The 23,956-nt window shown below is 50.9% G+C and overlaps 1 long non-coding RNA gene across 2 annotated transcripts in view; it reads left to right on the forward strand.

Moving 5' to 3' along the window:
• The window catches only part of LOC102150639 (uncharacterized), a 48,604-nt gene that overhangs the window by 21,807 nt on the left and 2,841 nt on the right, over positions 1-23,956 (forward strand). Inside the window, exons 2-3 of one of the 2 annotated variants that reach the window (XR_011430589.1) lie at positions 17,014-17,127; positions 17,820-18,174. This is a non-coding gene — a long non-coding RNA (uncharacterized lncRNA). Of the gene's footprint in view, positions 1-17,013; positions 17,128-17,716; positions 18,175-23,956 lie in introns of those variants that run through there. The other variant, XR_001379449.3, reaches the window with a different exon arrangement.

The following is a 23,956-nucleotide window of genomic DNA, read 5'->3' on the forward strand; positions in this document are numbered from 1 at the left end:
CTTGCAGGCTGCGGCCCTTGGCCCCTCGTTTAACCTTCCTAGTGGAGAAGATGGGGTTCAAAGTAACACGTGCCTCCGGGAACTGCTGAGGACGGCAGGAATCGCAACTCGCACCTGGCTCGGAGCCAGCGCTGATGAGCGGCAGCGATCGCTCTTCACGCCTCTGCCGGGGGCAGGCTCTGCGAGCACAGGGCATTTGCTGGAATTACCCCTGGCATGGGGACAGGTGACCTGGGCAGCTTGCCGGGTGACATTAGACAGTCACTGCCCTCCCAGAGCCTCGCCTCTGCCATCTGTGAGGTGGGAGGCGGGGGCTGAAGTGGGGGACCTCGGAGGTCCCTTACAGCTTGCACCCGCACCTAGGCCACCCTCCCAGCCAGGCCCACACGCGCCATGCCCTCTGCAGGGCCCACGAGAGGGGGCATCTGGATGTGAATGTGCCCCGGGCAGGGTGGGGATCAGAGACCTCCTGACATACGTGGGCCAGTGGCAAGAAGAATGATGTCACAAACAATACTACTCATGATATCCCTGTCCTTACTATTATTTCAAACCTGCGAGGTGGGAGGAAGGCCTCCCCAGAGTAGGGGTCCCTCCTCCTCTGTGCCCGATCGCCCCACCCCCGCCCAGTGCTGGAGCCCGACTGCTGGGCGCAGGAGGAGGCGACAGCCCCTTGGCATCTGAAGCTGGAGATGTGCTCCTCACAAGTGCCACCAAGGTTTCTTTTTTTAACTACCACGAGCTGACTAATGCCCAAGAGTGTCAGTCCCTCCTGCTCTGGGTGGCAGCTCAGGCTCCCCGGAGAACAGGGGTGTGAGGTGGGGGAGAGGAGGCTGTGCCTCCAGGAGCTGCCAGGATGCCTGGGCCCCTGTAAGTCTCCGGAGCCCGAACCCAGCCACTGGACATGCACCTCTGAGCCACTGTCTCTCTGTCAGGGCTCCTGTCTTCTGAGCCCCATGCCCTTCTGACTCCCCACCCCACTTTTAAGTTCTCAGATCCCTCTCTGAATCTCAGCTCCCTGCTGAGTCTCCATCATTCTCTGGATGGCATCCTGTTCCCTCTCTGAGCTCTGTCTCCCTCTCTGGGCGTCTGCCTCCTCTCTGCCCCCGTCTCCCCTCCCCATAGCAGACCCTTGGCAAATGCTGGCAGAGTTGCCCACCAGGCACTCAGCCCTGCCCTGGGAGACAGGAATCCTGGCTCAGGACTCTCTTCAGCAGCCTGTGACTCTTAGGGGATTGTGCAACTCTTGTCCCCATTCAGGTCCCAATTTCCCCAGCTGTGTAACGACAGGGCTGGACCAGATGAGTGAAAAGGCCCCGTCCCACACTGAGCCGGGAAGTTTCCTTAGAAATCCCAGACCTTCCGACAGGGTGGGATCCCAAGTGCCTCAGCAACCTTTCCTCGGTGGCGACGGCACCCCTCCCCGGAGTTCATTTCCCCTGAACAACAAGGGCTCTCAGCAGCTGTCTCCTTGGTGTATTTTTGGATCTCCCCTTACTATTGCAAGAGTGCTCCCAACTTCCCCTTCCCGAAGTCGGCAGTGTCTGGTCCAATCGGACCCTCGTTTGGTCTGGTTTCTGTGACACTTCCCACCTTGCACAATCCGAGGCTTGTCCAGGCCATGTGTCTCCTGACATTGGCCAAGCCTTGTTGTTCCCCTAGCCAGTGAACTGATCACGCTGAGGGCACAGCATGCTGCATGAACTCATTTAGATGGACGGGTACAGGGTTTGGGGACACTGGCTCCAGGGCCAAGTCTGGGTTTGGTGGCAGCCGTGAAGATGCAGCACTGCGATCAGCTGCGGGGAGCGTGTTTGACTGACAGTCCCAGCTGCTGCCCCTTGGGATGCACACCGCCTTGTTCACGGTGAGCCCCCGCTTCCTGGGGGCTGCTCTCAGCCAATGACTATGCAGGATGTGGGTCCCAATGCAGGCCCATTCTGGAGAGATGCAGAACTCCTCCCATAAGGGACTTTGGCTCAAGGACTCCCCACTGGCCTGGCTGAGTCTTTCTTGGAAACGTGCTATAGTCCGAGACTTCCTACCCCATCTGCCTTCTCTCCACCACGCAGCCCCAGTGGTCAGAGGCGCATTGTTACAGTCTGTAGGCTCTCCCTGTCCTCTCCCGTTCCCTCTCTCAAAACCTCTTCCCTGTCCGCGTCTGCTTCTCAGTGGACCCGGCTGACACAGTTACCAACTGGTAGGCTGTTGAAGTTCCGCTACTCACAGCAAATGATAACAGTAACAACTCACGTTTAGTGAGCCCGTATTGTGGGCCAGGCAACATTTTATCTAATCCCTACTATAACCTCATGAGGGAGGAACTCTAACCAACCCATTTTACAAGGAAACTGAAGCCCGGAGAGGGAAATAACTGACTCAAAGCCAGAATTACAAAACGACTGTAGAATCTTCAAAATTTCTTGTTCACGTCTGTCTCCCCCTCAATCCTATGTAAGCCAGTGAGTACAGATGCTGAGGCACTTTTTGTTAATCGTGATATTCCCCTCCTCAGAGCCTCGCAGAGTCCTGGCATGTGAAAGGCTCTCAATAAATATTTGCTGAAAGTGCAAATGAATAAATGAGCAGCAAAAGAGCTGTGAACAATGGCCAAGTGACTTATCGACATTGCAAAAGGGCTGTACTTAGGCTATAAAAAGAAGCAGCTTTTGTTTGAAAGTCCTCAGCCCTGGATAAACATGAGGGTGTGAGTTTGAGTTTCTATATTTATTAAAAACATATTTAGCTTCTTTTCTTTGTCTTTCACTCCCGTTCTTTCTATACTTAGCAGGCAGAGCAGAGCAGTGCAAGGAACTAGTCAAATCCAGTAAGACCTCTGGCTCTACCACCCACAACTTTCTGGGCCTCAGTTTCCTCATCAATAAAATGGGGGCAGTCAGGTCTGCCTCATCAAGCGCCTGGCAGGGAGAAGATGGAATGTGTGCACAGCGAGTCCTGGCCTCCTGTTAGCCCACGGAGGTGGGGCCGAGCCTGGGCAGAGAGAAAGGTGTGGTGGCTGCAGTGGCTGGAACATTGGTCCCCAGAGGGGCTCAGGAAGCCCAGGGCTGGCAGCCTGCTCCCTTCCCCCAGCTGTGTGGTGGCATCCCGCCAGCCTTTCTGAGCCTGCGGGTGAATCTCAGGCCCCTGGCTGTCCCAGTTTCTGCTGACTGCAGAGGGACCAAGCCTGAGTCACGGCATCGGCACCAGCTTTCCACAGCTGCCCTGGGGCCGACAAAGCCTGGCTGCATTAGTCACTAGATCACAGGCCCCGCCTTTGAGGTCGTCAGGAGCTCAGGATCTCCAGGCTGGTGTCCCTGCGGCGGGAGACCTTGGCGTCAGCTGTCCCAACCTCCTTGGGCCTTACGCCATTGATGGGGAAATTGAGGTCCCGAGAAGGGAGGGGATTTACCCAGGGTTACACTGGAACTCAGTGGCAGAATAGGGACTAGAATCCACATTTCCTGGCTCCCACTTCCAGGGTTTGTTTATTCATTCATTCATTCATTTATATTCTGTGTCTTACCACTAAAAATTTTCTTTCTGTTCTGCCCACTCTTCCCCCTTCCACTGTCACCCCGGGAGGCCAAGCCACTGATAACTCTCCCCCGATGGCTGCAGCAGCCTCTATTCAATCATTTTTCACACAGCAGCGAGGGGGGGCTTTTCAAAAATCAAAGTTAGATCATGTTACCCCCTTGCATGCTCCAACAGCTTGCCAGCTCACTCAGAGTAAAAATTCAAGGGCGTAACCGAGGAGCCACCGGGCCTACGGATCTGGTTTCTGGATCTTTCCTCTTACGGCTCTCCCTCGCACGTACTTGGTTCTCATCACATGAGCCTCCTCAGTGTACCTGGAAGATTCCATGTTGGTCCCACCTCTAGGCCTTCCTGTGTGCTGTTCCCTCTGGCTGGAACACTTGTCCCCAGCATCCCCATGGCTGATTCCTTCCCTCCTTCCTGTCTCAGCAGATACATCCCTCCCCCGGGAGCCTGGCCGGAGCAGCTCCTCCACCCGCAGCTGCTCAGCCCCGCCACCCTGCCCTGTCTCCTCATGGCTCACAGCTCCGTCAAGCTTATCGAGTTAGGGGGCCAGCCCGGTAGCCCAGCAGTTAAGTGCGCATGTTCCGCTTCGGTGGCTTGGGGTTCGCCGGTTCGGATCCCAGGGGTGGACATGGCACCACTTGGCAAGCCATGCTGTGGCAGGCATCCCACATATAAAGTAGAGGAAGATGGGCACGGGTGTTAGCTCAGGGCCAGGCTTCCTCAGCAAAAAGAGGAGGATTGGCAGCAGTTAGCTCAGGGCTAATCTTCCTTAAAAAAAAAAAAAAAAAAAGATTATTGCATTAGCTCATCTGCTTACTTGTTTATCAGCTGCAGCCCCCACGAGAGTGGATGCTTCCTGGAGGCAGGGATTTCATCCTCCGCTGTGACTCCTCTGTGATTTTAGACTCCACTAGAAGACTCTCTGGCACAGAGTAGGTGCTCAACAAATATTTCTTGAATGGATGAATGAAAAAAAAAAGACTGAGTAATGGAGTGGGTGGATGTGGAAAGAGAAGAACCGATCTTGGGGGAAAATTAACAAAGAAAAAGTCTATGTTTCCTCACTCACTTAATCCCATTTTATCTGTAAGTGGTACCCTCCTCTTTTCTCATTGGCCTCCCTCTGGGCTCCTAGAGGCTCCCTTTCTGCTGTGTGCTCTCTCTTGCTACTGACTCACCCCTATTCTCAGGAAAACGAATTCACACTCAGGTGTGATCACAGAGCACTCCCATTCAAAGAAGCTTTTATTTTTAGCTGCCACAAAAGGTTGAAGCCAAAGAAATGAATAGCTAACGGTGGAATCTCTGCCACTAGTGAGGTTGGGGGACTGTCCTGACTGCCTGAGATCCCATTTGGTGTGCAGCTATCCCTCTGTCTCAGACAAGGGCTGGGTGCCTACCTCTGAGTCAGGCTGGACGACACAGCCTTCTGGATTCTGTTGGTTTCTGTCACCTCACTCCCCTCCCTCGCCCACCACTTTCCCAAGATAAATCAACCAGGTCAGTCAACACGTTTTGATAAAAAAGAAACAAGTTAGTCTTTTGACTCGACAAAGTGGGCCTTTCTCGAGGCAGAGGGGCTGGGGCGGTCGGGAGCATGTGGAGTAAGCGCTGCTCCATCAGGACAAGGCCTCTTTTGTATCCGGGGACAAAGATAGAATGTCCTGGCAAGATGGGGCCAGGGCCTTTCCAACGCCAGCTCCAGCAGCCCGGATTGGCTGGCGGTCAGACAAGTCCACCCCGTGACCGGGCAGCCAGGCTCCTAGCCACCAGCCGCCCCCACCCCGCCCTTTGACAAACAATTGGGTGGAAGTGAAATAAATCATGAAACCAGACTGTCTGCCCTGTCCTGGCCACCTGTACTCATGGAGCAGGAATTCTCGAATCCTGCAGACCTGGGGCTCATGGGGTCCAGAGGCCTTGGGGCTTCCGCAGCCTCTGGAGATGAAAAGACTTCCTGGGTTTGGCCCCTTGGGCAAGTCACCCCACCTCTCTGAGCTTCTGCTTCCTCATCTGCAAAATGGCACAATAAGAGTTCACCTCCAGCTGTTGTGTAGATTCAATGAGATGGCATCTCGGAAAAACAAGGCACATGCCTGGCACAGAGAGGGCGCTCAGTCATTAGGATGCACAGCACTTTAGAGTTTATATATCACTTTACATCTATTATCTCATTGTATGCTCAGAACACCTCTCACTTCCAGGAGGCAGAATAGTCATCCCCATTGGCTGAAGAAGAAACTGAGGTTTAAAGGAAATTTGGAGAATCTGAACTACTGGGGAGTTGAGGCATTCTAGAAGGGCACTGGCAGAGTTCTGAGTGGCAGGGGCTGGTAGATCCTGAGATGGTAAAATAATCTCCAAGGCAGAAATATTGAGAGAGCCAGAGACTAGTGCTGAGTCAAACCTCAGGGCCTTTGCACATGCTGTGCCCTTTGCTTTCCTTTTTTTTCTTTTGGTGGGTTAATGCTGCCTTGCCTGTTAAGACTAATTCAGCCTAGGGAAGGAGGAAATTCAAGTTTCATTAGGAAACTTTTTGTACTGTTACAGTTTTTTGCTATGTGGAAAAATTTTTAATGTAAATATTTTCTTGAATGTGTTTATTCATTCAACAAATATTTATTGAGTACCTACTATTCCTCAGACAACATTAAACAAGACAGAAGAGATCCTGGCTCCCCGGGGCTGATGTTCTAGCTCAGGGGCTCTCAGCCTTCGGCTGCGCATTGAAATCACTTGGTGAGCTTTAAAAATTCCTGATCCGTGGGCCCCGCCGCGGGATCCTGATTCAACTGGGCTGCAGCTGGGTATCGGGACTTTAAACAGCTCCCCAGGTGAGCCTACTGCACAGGGCTGCTTGGAGAACCCCAGATTTGACAGGGGAGAAGAATGAACAAATCTCTCAAATGTGTACAGTACATACTGTGAAGGAGAGCTTCGCAGGAAAGAGGCCTCGCGAGATGGGGGTGCTGTCGAAGACAGCTTGGTCAGAAGGGCTGCTCAGAGCGGTGACATTGGAGCAGAAGGGACCCAAAGAAAGTGAGGGAATGAATCATGGGAAAGCTAGGGTGGGTGCGGGCGTGGGGAGCAGCCGGGGTAAGATTCTAGATGAACAGATGGCTCTTTGGCCAAGAGAAGTCCTGAAACTATTGCTCTCGTGGGTCCTTAAGCTCCAGCAGCCTGGTTCCCCCAGGCCTGAAGCCGTTAATGCTGCTTCGAGGTCCCGACTCTCTTCCTCCTTCCAGGCTCTATCTTCCTGGCAGATCCTCTTTGCCCTGGCCCTAGTTACCCATGTAGGAGGTGGCAAGAAAAGCCTGATCCAAATATTGGGATTGTCCTCAGCTGTCCTGGTGTGCTCAAAATGGGATCGGAACCTCAGGACCAGCCTCTTCCTCTTTCCCCCTCGTCACCCCCCATCCCACCCCAGCCCATAGAAGCTCGAGGCGTGGAGGAGAAGGGGAGGGAGGGGCAGCCATCAGAGATGACGGAGCCCCGCCCCGAGCCTTGCGGAAGATGTACCCCGACGAGGCTGGGCAGCTGAGTCTGTCTGACCTAGGCCCCGGGGTCCCCCGAGCTGGGATGTGCTCTGGCTTCCCCGACAAGAAACAGGCTGGGCATGGCCAGATGTGGGGGGAGGTGGCCTGGTCTGTAACTAGGCCACGAGCGCTGGTCAGCATGACTGGGGCTCTCAGTGTCACCTTGAACAGCGGAATTTAGAGGCTTAGAAATCAAAGTCCTAAGTATTAGAGTAATAACTTAGCAAGTTACATCAGAGTGTTGCGTTAGGATTGTGTCCAGATAATACAGAAATATCATACGGTCTCAGTAGCTTAGATTAGAAATGTTGTGCTACAATGTCTTATAATATTGCAGCAAGACGTTATGTAATGTTATGTGTTAGAATAGTATGTTGCTTTAGAGTGTTAGAGCGTGGGTTGAACTGTGCTAAAATGTTGCATTAGAATATTAACTATAACACTGTGTCAGAATGGTGTATGTATTCGCATTCGAATGTTATAACAGTATATCAGAGTATTGCATTAAAATATTGAGTTGGAATGTTCCGTTAGCATGTTTTCTTAGGATGGCATGTTGAATCTTAAAATCAAAAGCTAGCTCATGGAATTGCGGGGTGCTTTGATGGGGTGCAGAGCGACTCTTGGCCCGGGAATCTGGGGAGGGCTGGATTTGGGTTCTGACTCTCTGCCCAACTCTTCCTCTCCTGGAGCCTCAGTTTCCTCATTTACGACAAGGGCTGTTGGCCCTTGTGGTCTCCAGAGCCTCTCTCACGCTGGCTGTTTATGGGGCTCTGAGCGCTGGAATCTCGCCCTTTGCCTCCTCCCAGGCAGGAAGTGAGGATGCTCGTTAACAATGAGGTTGATCTTATCGCGAATGAATGACTTTCTGGGAGTAAACAGCTTCCTTACTGACAGGAAAAGTAAGAGAAACAAGTGACCAGCCAGGGTGAGAGAAACTCTAGACAACTGCTCATTGCCTCCCAAAAGGCACGAGGGCCCCTTCCCCAAACTGGTGAGGAACCAGGGACCCATGCCAATCCCCAGGAACACTCCTTGCTCCCCCATATCCCCCCAGCCTTCTCCAACCCCCATGGGTGACAACAGTCCTGGGATCCCCACCGCGGACTGAAGCGGGGCCTACCGAGTTCTGAGCCCTCCTCCGCAATCCTGGGTCCTGGTCAGACCCCCACCATCTCAAAGTTCTGCCCCCTTCCCCATGTGGATCAGGCCCTTTCTGATGTGGGCCTCGAACAGGCGGTTTGAGCAAAAATATCCCGGGCCTCGTCAACCCCAACCCTCACTGCTCCTTACTCCCGTGAAGAAAAAACAAGTGATGCCAAGTTGACCTGGGAAAATCCCCATGCTCACTCATGCTCTGATTGCTCCGCACATCTTGAGGGTTTTCACGCACCCCTAGCCACAGACCCCAGTGGTCCACGATCTAAGACAGTGAAGGGGTTACGAGCACGGTCCCATAGACCAGCTAATGACCACAAGAACTCCTGCGCAAGCCACTTCCCCTTCTGAACCTGTGTCCTTAACTGCAAAATAGGGCGAGGTTTTGACCTTATTGGGCATGGTGGGCATAAACTTGAGATAATATCTGCAAAGCATTTAGCTCATCAACCATCAAGGGCAAGTGCACTGAGCTTGTCGGGGTTGAGGTTGCACAGACCTGGGCACACCCCACACCCTTGCCTGTAACTCCACCCTGGTCTGGGCCGCAGCCCCCCTGCACGCTCCAGTTTGGAGAAGAACATCCATACCCCATGGGCATCCTGAGATGAAAGAGGAAATCCATAGAAGAAAGGGAGCCAGGAGTCCCTGTGCTTAGAAGAGGCCTTCCAAGGAAACTGGCAGTGAGCATGATGCTTTTTACCAAAACAAATCTCTTAATACCTGCAAGAGCATCTGATAAGGCAGACGGGGCCTTGAGAGCTGGGGTAAAGAGGCTGGGCAAGCTTCTACCCCACATTGCTTCACCGGCTGACCTCTTCCTATCTCAGGGCTTCTGTTATCTTAGCAGTCAAATGTGGCTTAAAAAGGTACTTTTTCACAGCGCCATTGTGAGGGTCAAATAAGATGATATAACTCTTAAAGCCAGAAAAGGCCATAAGCGGCCTTGTGTGGAGAGCAAAGAGCATCATGCGGAAGTGGAGAGGAAAAGAAAAACTGGAAGGGAAAGTGAAACGGGAGGGGATAACTTAGAGGAATTGCCCGTGATGGGCACTCCCTGGGAAAACTTACAGAAGAGCATGTGACGTGCAGTCACCAGAACTGAGTCTGAATGCCAGCTCTGCCATTAACTTGCTGTATGACCTTTGGCTGCTCCCTGCCCTCTCTGGGCCTCCGTGTCCTCATAAATAACACAAGCCAGTCAGACCAGATGACCTCCTGTGACGCAGCCTCCCTTGGGCCCTTGGATTCCCTGATGCGCAGCCACAAGCCCTTGGCTCCTGGGCGTGTTTGGCTGGAGAGACTTGAGTTACCCACAGTTCCTAAGCACCTTCATTCCCATCTTCATGATTGGCTCAGGGATGGTAAAGAAAGGATCCCAAACTCCTGGAGGGGGGCAGTTGGGAGAGCTGAGGATGGTCAGTGACCAGTGCCCCTGCCTGAGGCTTCGTGACAATTCCCAGATCTTACCTGTCTGTATTCCACGTGGTCACCTCTGAGGACAGTGGGAACTGAGCAAATGTGAGGTATGCACAGAGCCTGGCACTGGAGCAAAGCAGCGAGCAAGACAGATCCAGTTCTTGCTCCCGTGGAGCTAACATTCAAGGGAGTAGGATGGACAATGCATTAGAGCTCTGCCGTTTTGTGCATATATGTTTATTATTGTTAAATTTTATTAATTGACACTTTTATCAGTATACAAAGTCCTTCTTTGTCTCTTGTAACAGTGTTTGGTTTAAAGTCTATTTTGTCTGATATGAGTATATTCACCCCATCTCTTTTGGTTACTATTTGCGTAGAATATCTTTTTCTATCCTTCCACTTTCAACCTATTTGTGTCTTTGGAGCTAAAATGAGTCTTTTGTAGACAGCATATAGTTGGATATGGTTTTTTTAATCCAATCTGTCAGTTTGTGCTTTTTAATTGGAGAGGTTAATCTATTTACATTTAAAGAAATTACTGATAAGGAAGAACTTACTTTTTCCATTTTATGATTTGTTTTCTGTTTGTCTTATGGTATTTTTGTCCCTCATTTCCTCCATTACTGCCATCTTTTGTGTTTAGTTGCTTTTTCATAGTGACATGTTTTGATTCCCTTCTCATTTCCTTTTGTGTATATTCTATAGATATTTAGGACATCGATAGAAATATGTTCTATAGGTAATTAAAAATATCTATAAAAATATAGAGTTTAATGGTTATTATGGGAATTATATAATATCATAAAGTTATAACAGTTGCATTTGAGGTGAAATTCTACTCTTATATATCTCTACCCCTTCTCCCACTTTATGTTATTGATGTCGCAAATTATGTCTTTATGCATTGTGTACCTACTAACATAGATTTATAGTTTTTTATTCATTTGTCTTTTAAATCTTATAAAAAATAAAAAGTAGAATTACTAACCAAAATTACAATAACCTTTAACTTTATATTTGCCGTGTATTTGCCTGTACCAGAGATCTTTATTTCTTCATATAGTTTTTGAGTTACCATCTAGCATCTTTTTGTTTCAACCTAAAGGACTTCTTTTAGCATTTCTTATAGGGCAGGACTAGTGGTCATGAACTCCCTCAACTGTTGTTTATCTTGAATTGTCTTAATTTCTCCTTCATTTTTGAAGGATAGTTTTTCTGGATAGAGAAGTTTTGGTTGAAATTCTTTTTTCTTTCTTGGCTAATAATCATTTGAGGATCCCTTGTACATGATGAGTTGCTTCTCTCTTGCTGCTTTCAAGATTCTCTCTTTGGCTTTTGATAGTTTGATTATAATGCAACTCAGTGTGGGTCAGTTGGAGTTTATCTTACTTGGAGTTCATTCAGCTTCTTAAATTTGTAAATATATGTATTTCATCAAATTTGGGTAGTTTTAGCTATTATTTCTTCAAGTAATCTCTCTGCCCCTTTCTCTCTTTCCTCTCTTCTGGGACTCCCAAAATACATATGGGACTCCTTTTGATACTTCCCCACAAGTCCTTTAGGCTCTATTTGCTTTTCTTCATTCTTTATTTCTCTCTGCTCTTCAGACTCTGTAATTTCAATTGTCCTGTCTTCAAGTTCACTGATTCTTTCTTCAGTCTGCTCTAGCCTGTTATTGAGCCTCTCTAGTGAATTTTTCGTTTCTGTTATTCTATTTTTTTAGTTCCAGAATTTCTGTTTGTTTCCTTTTTATAATTTCTATCTCTTTGTTGATATTCTCATTTTGTTTATATATCATTTCCCTAGTTTCCTTTAGTTCTTTGTTTGTGTTTTCCTTCAGCTCTTTGAGCATATTTAAGACAGTTGTTTTAAAGTTTTCATGCAATAAATCCAATGTCTGGGTTTCCTCAGGGGTCATTTCTGTCAATTAATTTTGTTCCTTTGAATAAGCCATGTTTTCTGTTTCTTTCTTGTGATTTATTTGTTGAAAATTGAACCTTTGAATAAACAGCCATCTTTCCCTGTCTTTGCAGACTGGCTTTCTCCTGGAATGGTCCTCCATCAAGGTGAAAGCTTAAGGTCTTCTCAGGTCTTTTCTGAGCACACATCTTGGTTGACGCTGCTTGTGGCTTTCTCAATTCCCCCCATATACACAGCCGCTTTTGAATGCCTTAATTTCCTTAAGAGTGTCATCCCAGCACCCCAGATTCTCCTTGGGACCATAGACAGCCTATTGTATGTGTCCACCCATGGTATTTTGCCCCACGTATCTATGGGTCTATGGTCTCCTTTCAGCTGTCATGAACGGTGCCTGCTGCTTCTCCCCACCTGAGATCCAACTTAGGTGAAACAGGGGGCAGTCCTTCAGGCAGCCCTCAGACAGGTTAGAATGATGCAAGTAAGGTCTGCTTGGAACCTCTAATTGGAGGGAGGGACCTGGGAATGGACTGCTGCCTCCTCCACTAAGACAACTGCTGTGCCAGGAAGAAGATGGGAAAGGGGCCAGTAAAATTGCCACAAAACTTTTCCTACTGTTTTGAAGGTGGCCTTTTCTCGACTGGGTGCTCACTTGGTTGCTGTAAACTCTTGACTGTTTTGCAGAGCTGCTAAAATAGTTCAGCCCATTCCTTGGATTTGGGGATTTTTTGTTTGTTTGTTTTTTGATGCTTCTGTGGAAGGAATAAGAACTTGGGCTTTCCTAATCTGCCATTTTGCTTCCTCTGATGGACAACACAAAGAAATAGTCGATGTCTAACTGCACAATGAGCGCAGGGCAGAAGCAACTATGGATAATCAGGATTGGGAAAGGACTTGGGAAAGGGACGATGTTTGAACTGAAGGAGGAGAAGAAAGACGCCAGGAAAGGAACTGAGAAAAGAGCAAGAACAAAGGCCCCAAGGTGGAAAAGAACCTGGTTTGTCCTTGGCCTTGTTGGAAGGCTGATGTGGCTGGAGACTGGGGAGGCCTGGGGACCGGAGCAAACAGGATCCGGAGGCCAGGACGAGCTGTTTGGGCTTTATTCTGACTGTGATGAGAACCCATGGAGGCTTTTAAGAACTAAAGAGACCCTGTGATTTTTGTTTGAAATGACAAGGCTGCTGTGCAGATAAGGCCTAGAGTGGAGACCAGTGAGGAGGCCGGTGTAGATGCCCTGGTGAGAGAGGAAGCCAGAGTCTGGGAATTAGAGGCTAATTGGCAGGAATCACAGTGAGGCTGAGAGTTTTGTGGGAACAGCCTGGCAGCAGCCCTGAGGGCTTTCAGAAGTGGACCTGGGGATAGCCCAGGCCAAGTCAAGCCAAGTCTGGGGCCAGGGAAATGGGGGTGTGCTTTTGCCCCCGTGGACTTCTTTTGAAGATCTGTGCTCTGTCTCTCCCAGCTGTGCCCTTCTCCGGGGAAAAGAAGACAAAAACTGTGCCCCTGGGGTTTGCAAAACTGGCATCTGAAAGGTCCATATTTTTTAAAAGGGAACTGGACCACTGAGAAGATGGGGAAGCTGGAGCCCAAGAGAGGGGACGTGACCATGGCCTCACAGTGAGTCAGTCCCCTTCAGTGAGGATGAGTCAGGGAGCGTGTCGCTCAGTTCCTGCTGATAGCATGGTGTCAGCATTCTCAGTGTGTCTGAGGTTAGACACTAAGATTCCAGAGTCGGGCTGGCCTGGCCAGAGTCCTGGCCTTCTGACGCACAGTGTGATAGTGCGTGGGCCGCCACCTCTCTCTGAGCCTCAGTTTCCTCATCTATACCACTATGGTGATAACAGTCCCCTCAAGGTTGGATTATGGTGAACTATGTGAGATAATGTGTGCAAAGCACTTAGCAGGTGCCCGGCTCATAGTAAGTGCTCAATAACTGGTCTTTGCAACGGCTTTGCTAATTACTGTGATGACTGCAATGATTAGCAGGGGATCCTGCTAACAATTTTACACACCCAGCAGAACCACAGAATCCAGCTTGGTCCAGTTTGGGAGAATGTCAGAGGATGTGATCCCTTTTTCTTGTTCCCTCTGTCTTAGCCACAGAGCTCAGGTGCTCTCAGGCCCTGCAGCCCATCTCATGTTCTAGTGAAATGTCATGGGTCAGAGAGAGGGAAAGAACCTATGGAAAGAAGGACAATGAGCAATTACGTCCATGCCTCACAGATAGGAGGCATCTGAGCTGGACCTTGAGGTAGGGTTGGAGCTGTGCATGCCAAGATGGCAGGGTGGCATCCCAGGAGAAGGGCGGAGCCTCGGCCAGGGTTCAGAGGTAGAAAACTGTTTTTCTTTCCTTTTGGGTAGGCAGCAAAGAGAGTGGCTCATTTTGGCCACAGTGGAGTGTTTGTGATGGGCAGACGAGTACAAGGACATACAGTTGCTAGGTTACGGATGCTGGGCTAGAGGGGTCTGGTCCTCACCTGGAAGTGATGCAGAGCTGTGACTGTTTCTGAGGAAGGGAGGACCATCGTTAGAGCTGAGCTTTGTGCGCCAGAGGCCAGAGGCCCCAGTCCCTGCTGGGAGGGATCTAGGCCAGCGATGCTGAGGCCCAATCTTGGGCCATGAGAGTGTGGAGGGAGAGAGACTGCAGATGAGGTGGTAGAATCTTCTAGAAGTGGCAGGGGTGAGGGAAGACCCAAGGTCAACTCCCAGATTGCCAGCTCGGGCAACCTGATGGCTGAGACGAAGGCCAAGGATGGAAGAGGTTTGGGGCGGAAGATGGGGTCGGCAGCTCTGGACACCCCATGTTTGAGCAGCCTGTGAGCCCTCTGCATGGGCAGCTGGCTCTGTAGGTCTGGACTTCGGGGTCTCAGGATGGGGGGGGCGGGTATTTGACAGTGGTTATGGCCCGAGTTCGGCTGGTTTGTTGAGGCACACAGGCAGAAGAGAGGAGGACGGGGCACGGCCGCTGGCCACAGCTATCCCCTTGGCCCCCATGTGGCCCAGTCTTCTCTTTGTTGCCGTCCGTGGCTTCTCATCTCACACTTCCTTTCTGGCCCTCACTCAGCTGCGTCATTTTAGGGAACTTGGAAACCAGACCTCGCGTCTGTAACTTAGGAAATCATACACTCCAATGAGCCGGAAAGGGGCTTTTGGAATAATTCTATTGAAAATATGTGGGTTTTCGCCTTGGAATGATCTTCCTGAAATTATCCCCTTTCTCTCTTTATAAATATTAAAAAGAAGGAATCAGAGCTTAGAGCTTTAAATCCCTATTCAGGGACTTTCTCATCTGCCTCCCAGGAAAGCGACCAGTGATTTCCGAGGAAGACGAGGAGGAGGCTGGCTCATTCTCTTTAACATGGCACCCCCACCTCCCCAAATCCGCCTTTTGGAGCAGCCCTGACCAGTCCCTCCTGGCCCCCCACAGCTAAGCTGGGATTTGCTGGAATATTATGTGTCATTGTGGGGCTGTGAGAGAGAAGGAGCAAGCTCAGGAGGGGCGGGGAGAGGGAAGGTGAGGAAGGCTGGAGAGAGAGAGACAGAGAGACGGAGAGAAGTAGGGGGAGGGAGAGGCAGCAGGAGAGACAGGGAGTGTGAGAGACAGCAGAGACGGAGAGAAGAGTGAGTTAGAGCAAGAGAGAAACAGCTCTGGGGAGAAAGAGTCAGATGTACAGAAACACAGAGACGTGCTGGGGAGAAAGAGAGACACAGCTAGAGCTCGAGGATTAAAGGCGACTTAGAGCATGGACAGAGAAGGTAGCACAGAGATGGTGAGAGAGGAAGGGAAGACGGGAATGGCGAAATGGGGAGGGTGAGAGGAGGCCACAGGGAGCCAGAGGTGGAAAACCATGCCGACAACAGACTGACAGGTGGGGTAGCAAAGAGCCATGGGAGAGAGATACAGCGAGACAGTGACACTCTGGGTGACCGGAGGGGTCCCTGCCACCATCGGGCTGAAGGCTGACTTGTGCTAGGGACCAATGTGTGACTCGTGTGCAGGATGGTGTCCAAGGGAGGGAAGCTCCTGTTTCCCAGCCTGGCCCCTCGGGCTCCTGCCCCAGTCTCACGACTCAGGTTAAGCATGGCTGACCTTTGACACATAGGGGAGAGGTGGGGGGCAGAGGGGAGAGGTTAACAGGAGCCTGGCTTAGGCATCAGGTGGACCCGAGTTCAAGCGTCAGTTCTGCCAATCACTGCCGTGCGTTTTAGGCACGTTATTCAGCCTTTGCATCCTTGGTTTTCTCATCTGAAAAAGGGGCATAATGAGACCTACATCATAGGGTCGTTACGCTGCCAGAATGAGGCGCCACCTGTGAGGGGCCTGGCACAGCGCCTGGGGATGGGATCTGCTCCACCTCACATGAATCAATTGACTTCGTCCATCCTGGAGTATAGGGCTCAACGACAATCCTGTGATCTCAGAACTGATCAGCGCTGACCCTGGAGATCTGGGTGTAAAACCCACACCCTACAGGCACCTTGAAAGGGGAAATTTGAAGGAGGAAGGGAACAGGAAGTTCTTATGGCTGGGAGAGTTCCCGAGAAGGCTTTCTCAGGCAGCTGTGGTGGGCACAAGGGGTAAGGGTGGACCTAACCCGTCTCCACCCCAGGAGTAAGGGGACCTGGTCAAGAGGGAAGTCCACTGGCCTGTGGCTCCTTGAGTGACCCTGAGCCCTCCAGGGCTCTGCCTGCCCCTCTGATGGAGAGGGTATCAGACTGCAGGCTCTGTTAGGGCCTCGGAGGTCTAACAGTCTATGATTGTAAGCAGCCTGACTGGCGGTGGGGGTGGGGAGGGTGTCCCCTGCCCCCCCGCCCCCCCCGTACTCCCCCCAACCAAACTGCGGCAGGAACAGAGGCCGCTGCCTTCTGAGGGATCTGTCACAAAGCGCGGTGGTCGGTTACTGGTTTCCACACAAGCCAAGCCCTTGATCTGCCGTGTTTGAGGAAACCCTTTGTTCCTTTCAAGTCTCTATTCTCTGAGCCAGGCTGGTGCACAGACCCAGGCAGTGAGTTTTCTCTTTCTTCCTTTTCTTTTTGGATTTTTAAAAATAACTGGTTTGTGCGTTCAGGCCGTGTTCCAGAATTGGGTTCCCAGGCTGGGGTTCAGGGCCAGGGACTCCAGCAGCCACTTACTCCTGGGAAGGCCTGGGAGGAGGGAAAGCTGAAAGGCTGGGGGTGGGGGAAGACATTAAACCTGTGCCCGAGAGAGGGACTCAGGCTCAGGAGCCAGTGCTGGGAGGGGAGGCTGGAGAGCAGAGACACAGACAGCAGAGGGTTCTGATCCTGGCTACAGCACCCCCAGGCTGGCCACCCTGGGGTTCTCCCCTCCCGCTCTGGACCTCAGCTTAGTTAAGTCAGATCAGAGACCGGAGCAGATGCCTACCTCTCGGCATTGCTGGGCCCATGCCAGACATTGCTAATCGATCGCCCTCCCCCACAGAGCTTGGATGAGCCCAGAGAATCCTTCTCAGCACAGCCTCTGGGTGTTTACTACCGACTGGACTTGCCGTACAAAACGAGACCTACCTCCCATCCTCAGACAAGCCAACGCGAAGTGGGTACTCAATAAATATGTGTTGGATGAATGGACATTTTTAAAAAGTCTTTATGACATGCCAGGCATTGTTATAAGCACTTTTTAAGCAGTGAACAAAACGGAGTTGCTGACCTCAACCCACTGTGTGGGGGAGACACATAACAAGCAAATAAGCAGAGAAATATATCAGATGTCAGGTGGTGATCAGGGCTCCGAAGAAAAATGAACCAGAATAAAACAGTAGAAAATGACAGCATGTGGGGGTGGGTGTGGGGGACATGGTAGATAAGGTCATCAGAGACGGTTTCTCGAGAAGGTGGTATTGGAGCAGAGAACTCAACCAAGTGAGAGAATCTCTTAAGGTTCTATCAGTCTAAAACTTTGAGCCTAAACTCGTTTGACACTAAGATTCTATTTTCTGTTGTGTAAGATTCTAGGCTCCCATGAATCTAGGAACCCATAACTAAAATTGCATATTTTTACTGCTCTCACATTCCAAGACAATGATTCCAGAATTCAGTAACTCTGAAATTCTAGGATTCACTGAAGCATCTTTTTACTTGAATAGACCAGGATTCATTGCCTACCCTCTCCCTGCTACCCCTAGGAAATGGAGCTGAAAATAGAAACTGTCAAAACAACAAGCCATTCCAGCTCTAAGCGCCATAGTAAACAAATGGTCCAGTGTTGCTCTGATGGTTTAATTGCAGCAGTTCCAGACAAGCCCATTCACGAAGGATCTTCAGTTGACGGGAAGGAGGAGTGAGCCCCCCTCCGGGGAAGGGGCGGCTTGTGGCTAGCCCTTGGGGGAAGTCTTTACCAGGTGAGGCTGATGCTCTGGGGAGCCGGCTGGATTTCAGCAGCCAAAGCCCTAGCTGGCTGGATCAGACTCTCTTTGCCTTCGGACATCAAGATGGTGGATATTTGAACTGGAAGGATAAAGAAAGGCCTCTCTGAGGAGGTGGCATTGGAGCTGGACCTGAAGATGAAGAAGATGACAGCTTCACAGACAGCCAGGGGAAGCGAGTCCCAGGCAGGGGGAACAGAAGATTCAAAGGTCCTGAGGTGAGAGAGCGAGCTTGGCTGGTTCCCTAAGCAGCTGGAGTGTAGGAAAATGAGATGAGGTAAGAAGGACAGGAAGGGGCTGCATCCTATAGAGATCTGTAGGCTAAGGTTAAGAATGTGGAAGCTTCTGGTTTTAAACAGAGGAGTAATAGAATGTAATTCCTTATGTAGAGGATTCCTGAGTTCTCTGAGTAGAATGGACTACTGGAGGAAAGAGTGGAAGCTGGAAGACCAGTAAGGGACTGTGGTATTTGTCCCAGTGAGAAATGATGGGGGCTTGGATTTAGATGGTGGCAATGGATCCATTTGTTCATCTGTCCTTTCTTTCTCCCCCCCACCCCCCGCCCGCCTTCCTTCTATCCTTCCATCCCTTCATCCATGCATCTACCCACCCGTGACTAACCACACACTTATTAAGTGTCTATTGGGACTCTGGCACAATTCTGGGATTACAAAGATGAATTAAACACAGCAACCAACCATAAGGAGCTCACAAAATGGCAGGGTACATGACATTGCCATGTAATGGTCTGAATGTTCCAGTCAAGGAATGCACAATGTACTGCGAGAGCTCGTGGGGGTAGTTCACTGAGCCTGGGGAGCTGGAGAAGGCCCCCGGAGGAGGTGTTGATGTTTGAGTTGGGCCTTTTGAAGGACACAGAGGAGTTGGACGGCCAGGAGGAGAATGTTCTTGGCAGGGGGACAGCTTGAGCAAAGGCAAGAAGGTAGCATGGGCGAGCACGGCAGAGCCTGGAAATGCGTAGATGTCCAGGTTGGCGGGATCAACAGGCATGTGGAGTGACACTGAGGGAGAGGAGTTGGGGTCGACTTGGGGAGAGGTGGAATATATGCTTGCAACTGGGCCTGCCCCTTCCTGTTCAGCCCTGCCCGCCCCAACCAGAGCTGAGTAATTTCATTAAGTAGCGGCTCTTAAACTAGATACAGCTGTTTAGCAGATGTTGCCTTCCACCCCAGATGGAGGTGCATCTTGGTGACAGGCACAGCGTTTCCAGGGCATCTAATTTGTGAGGCTGTGGAGAGGAAAGAAATTCAAGATGCTGCCATTATTATTTAATGACCATCATTCATTACACACCCCCCTGCCCCCAGGGCCACTGCCACACGTCAAACATTCCTGTTGGTTTCGGACTGGAGACAGAGAGGGCAGGCTGGCAGGTGGGCTGGGGAGTTTGACTTGCTGGTTCTCACTCAGAAAACAAGAAAAGGGAATAAAAAAGTTGTCAATCCACAGAGCCCTCAAGAGCTTTTGTGATAGTGGAAAATGACGCATGCCCCCATTTTTTCATGAAAGGGGTACAGATAATAACTACTGTCTATTGAGCCAGGTGCCATGCCAGGTGCATCCCGTACCTTGTCTCTGGTTCTCTAAACCTCCCAACAGCCATGCACAGGCTGACCTCAGGGCCTTTGCTCTTGCTTTCTCCTCTGCCTGGAAATACCCTTCCTCCAGATGCCCACAAGGCTAACTCCCCACGTCTTCAGGGCTCCCATTGTGTCACCTCCTCAGAGAGGCCTCCACCGATCACCTTATGAATAGCACCTTTCTCCATCATTCTCTACCCCTCGCCTGGCTTTATTTTCCTTCATCCCTCGATACGTGTATATTTGTTGAGCATTTGTCTCTCTCCACTAGAGTTCAGGCTCCCAAGGGCAAGGACTTTTGTCTGTTTATTCATTGCGGCCTCCCCAGCGCTCAAAAGAATGCTTGACACAAGACAGAACTCTATAAATATTTGTTCAATGGGCGGATGAATGATCAATGGATTCCATTGAATGTAGGAGAAGAGTGTCAGGGAGATAAAATCACTTTCCCAGGGGTTACCCAGCCGGTGAGGGGTGCCTGGGATTTGAATTCGAGTCTGTCTGAGTCTAAAGCTCCACCCCTTTCATCAAGGACTTCTTTTCCTTCTCCACCGCACTTACACCATTTACGGACGGTTTGTCTGTTCGTGTGTTTGCTGTCTGTCTCCCCGACTAGAATGGCAGCTCCACTGGGAGCAGATTTCAGCTGTTTTGCTCACAGCCAAATCCTCAGCACCCAAACAGCTCCTGGCACCCAGGAAGCACTTCACGAGTATATGCCGAGTGGAGGGGGGTAGGGCTGGGAGATGGGAACCTGGGGCTCTCCACCCAGCTGTGCCTCAGATCCCAGTGGGAGGGTGGAGAGCTCCTGGCTCCTCCCACGTACATGCTTCTTTAACCCAGGAGGCAACTCTGCAAGGTAGGTCTCATCCATGCCATCTTACAGATGAGGAAACTGAGGCTCAATCAGATAAAGGATTTGTCTCGCCAAGGTCATCTGGCTAGTGAGTGGGGAGCTGGGATTTGAACCCAGGCCTCCAGAGCTCATGCATCATGTAAAAGAGACCCCCAGTTGACACTTGCTGGCTCAGTGCACCCAAAGGCACCAGCTGCTTGGCCAGAAGCTCCACTCACAGCCCACCAGGGCCTGCGTCTCCCCCTCAAGGTCAGCAGTGTCAGGGCCAGTGTGAAACTCCCCCTTCTTTCACAACTCCCCAGTTTCATCCATTTAAGTGACAACTTTGATGTTATTTTAACCCAAATCCCCCGTTGACTTCAATGGGAGCTTTGAATCCATGAGGAAGGTCAGACATCGCTTTTGGAGGTAGCACGGGCACCCAATGGAAATCACATTAGCATACTCATTATCATCAGGGCCCTTTGAATGTATCTTTTAGCTGTTCCCTTCAAGTGATTCTGAGACAATGGATCCTTTCTGTTCATGAATTCCTGGTCCCGGGCCTGAAGTGGGGCTGGGGTCAGCTTCTCTGCACTTTCCAAATGGTGACAGGGAACTCACATGTCTTAAGGTGCGGGAAAGAATGTTGTCCACCAGGCACCCCGTGGGGAAGGAGGCAGCTGTCTGGGTTTGGAGGAAGGAACTCTTCAAGTTCCTTAGGCAGTTGTGGCGGGACCCCAAGGATGGGGCTCAGGTAACAAAAGCTGTTGCTATCCCGCCTTCCAAGGACACCCTGTGAATAGGAGGCCTCTGGGTGCGGCAGAGAATGAGGGATGACAAGACGGTTGCTCAACTCTGGAAAGTGCCAGAGTTACCTGGGGAGCCTTTATCAGCAGTCAGTGCCTGGCACCCCTACACCAGACCATTTGGTTCCACATCTTGGGGAGTAGGGGGGCCAGCTGGGCATCAAAGGTTTTTAAGTGTCCCCAGATGACTCTAGTGTGGCAAGAGGCAGCTGGTAAGCAGAGCTGAACTGCTCTCTCCTCAAACCAGAGCGGACGGGAGAGAGAAGTTGTGGGATGGGTGGTGGTGGGAGGGCACTAGGAAGTCCTCTGGGGGTGTGTGGCAGAGAAGGAACTTCAGAGAAAAAACATCCTCTTTGTTTTTTAAAGAAAATTTTCAGAACACAGAAAAGTGGAGAGAACAGCGCAATGCCCCATTATCTATTAGCAGCCTCACCAGTTATCCACTGAGTCCTTCCTGTGGGGAGGGTTTGAGGTGTGTGCCCAGGGAGGTGATGCGCCCCAGCTTCCTGGAACCTCCTGTCAAGCTGGCCCTGCTCACAGTGATTCTGTGACAGCGGCTCCTTGGCGGGAACACAGAGCCCAGTGCCAAGCTCTCAGGCTGGGACAGGCTTTGACAGAAGAGCCAACACTGCGACACAAGGACTTTTGTGTTAAGGGGAAAAAAGTTATATTTAAAAAGAAATCCCCACCTATTTGGACAAATTCCTCCTCGGTTCTCATATTTGGGGACAGGGCCTTAGGGCTGACCCCTAAAAGGGTCAAGGAAGTGGGGGGACCAGGCTAGGATCCCCCCGAGGGTGGTAGCTGGGCTGGGATGTCTCCGGGAAGTCCTCTTATGGGTGCTTCTTTGTCCATCTGGCAGAGATTCACTGAGTACCTACTCCGTGCTGGACATTGTGTTCCAGGCCATGGGGACACAGAGGTAATACCACGGCTGAAGATGCTTCCCCCCATGCAGCTGAGCTCCAGTGCAGGGGCCGGACAGTAAAGAGCAAGCAAGATGCAGAGCAGGTCAGAGCACATCAAGGGCTACAGAGGAAAATGAAGCTGGGGAAGTAAGACTAGCGTGGGCAGCAATTGTTAATAAGGTGCCCAGAGGAGGCCTCTCTGCTGAGGTGAGCCAAGAAGGTGAGGGAGGAGTCATGTGGGAGGAGCACCCCAGGCAGAGGGAACAGTACATGCAAAGGCCCGGGGGTGGGAGTGCTCCCTCCAGGAACAGCAAGCATCTCGTGTGACAGGAGCAGAGGAGAGTGGGGGACAGGGCTGGCAGGTGAGGTCAGGGAGGAGGGTCTGTAGGGGAAACTGGTGAGTCTAGACATGGAAGACCATGAAGGCCTTTGTAAAGACCTTTGCCTTCCTGAGTGAGAAGAGGAACAATCGGTGGGTTCTTAACAAGAAGATCAAAAGATCTGGCTTGCGTTTTAATGGGAGCTCCCTGGCTGCTGAGCACAGAGCACTCGTAGAAGGCAAGGACAGAACAGAAGTGTGGTGCAGTCATCCCAGGTGACAGAGGATGGCAGCTCAGACCAGGCAGGGTCAGGAGCGGTCAGTTTACGGATACGGTTGGAAGGTGGAGGCAACGGGATTTGCTGATGAAAGAATGTTGGCGTATGAGACAGGGAGAACAGGGATGACGCCAAGGTGTTTGATCTCAGCAATAGAATTGTGGGGTTGGCATTTCCTGAAATGGAAATCCCGCGGGAGGGGTGTGTTTTGGAGGGGTGGTTGGGAGTTCTGTTTTGGACAAGTTAGATCTGAGATGCCTGGACAACACAGAATGCAGATGTCGAGTCATCTGCTGGACATAGGAGTCTGGAGTGCTGAACATAAGGGCACGATCGTAGGTGGAGAATTGGACCAAGGACTGACCTGGGGTTCTGGTGTAGCAGGAACTGGGCCGGGCTCTTTCTCGGGGCCTCCTTGGGCCAGCGTCAGGCCTGGGGGTTCATGGAGGGATGTCCATACTCGTCCTCTCCATTCGCCTCTTCCGATTCTTAGCATGTACCCGGAGGTTAAAGGTGAAGGCTGAGCTAGCCTCAGTTTGGTTGAAAGAGCGGAAACTCTCAGGTTAACCTGAGCCATGGGAGTTGTTGTAAAGCAACTTGCGGGGATTGGAAGGCTGGAGTCTCGACCACGCCTCACAGGATGTGGTTTAGCCCCTGAGGACTCATCCAGGACCCAGTGCTCCAGGAACTGAGCTAGTTCACGGCCCCTCGGCAGCACCACCTCTTCCTCTCTGCTCCCCTTTCTCTCCTGAGGTTTTGGCTCACTCATTGCCCCTGCACTGCAACACTGTCTTTGCATTATCTGATCTTGTTGGGTCTTTCAGCTTTTATGCATTGTCCCAACTCTCCCTGCAATTCAAGACAAATGGGAGCCCGGATTGGTGCTGATTGGTTTAGCTAATTGCGCTCAGCCCTGCTGGGTGGAGCTTTGCATCAGGCTCTATCACCTGCTGTGGGCAGCCTTTGGGTCAGGTGACTTCTGCTCCAATCAGCTGTTGAGGCAGCGGTGGAGGTGCTATGGGTCCAGAGTATAAGGTCCACAACAGTAGTGGCAACAGTAATTATAACAGCATGGAATATTGATTAAGGTGGACTCTGGGTCAGACAGCTTGGGTTTGGGTTCAAAACCAGCCTCCACCACTTACTGTAGCCTCGGGCAGCTTATTCAACCTAACTGTACCTCCATCTCTACATCTATAAGTGGAGAACAATCTGTCAACTACATCTCGGGTTGGGGTGAGGAGCATGTA

Source organism: Equus caballus, chromosome 22, assembly GCF_041296265.1.
Source record: "Equus caballus isolate H_3958 breed thoroughbred chromosome 22, TB-T2T, whole genome shotgun sequence".
NCBI classification, from domain to species: Eukaryota; Metazoa; Chordata; class Mammalia; order Perissodactyla; family Equidae; genus Equus; species Equus caballus.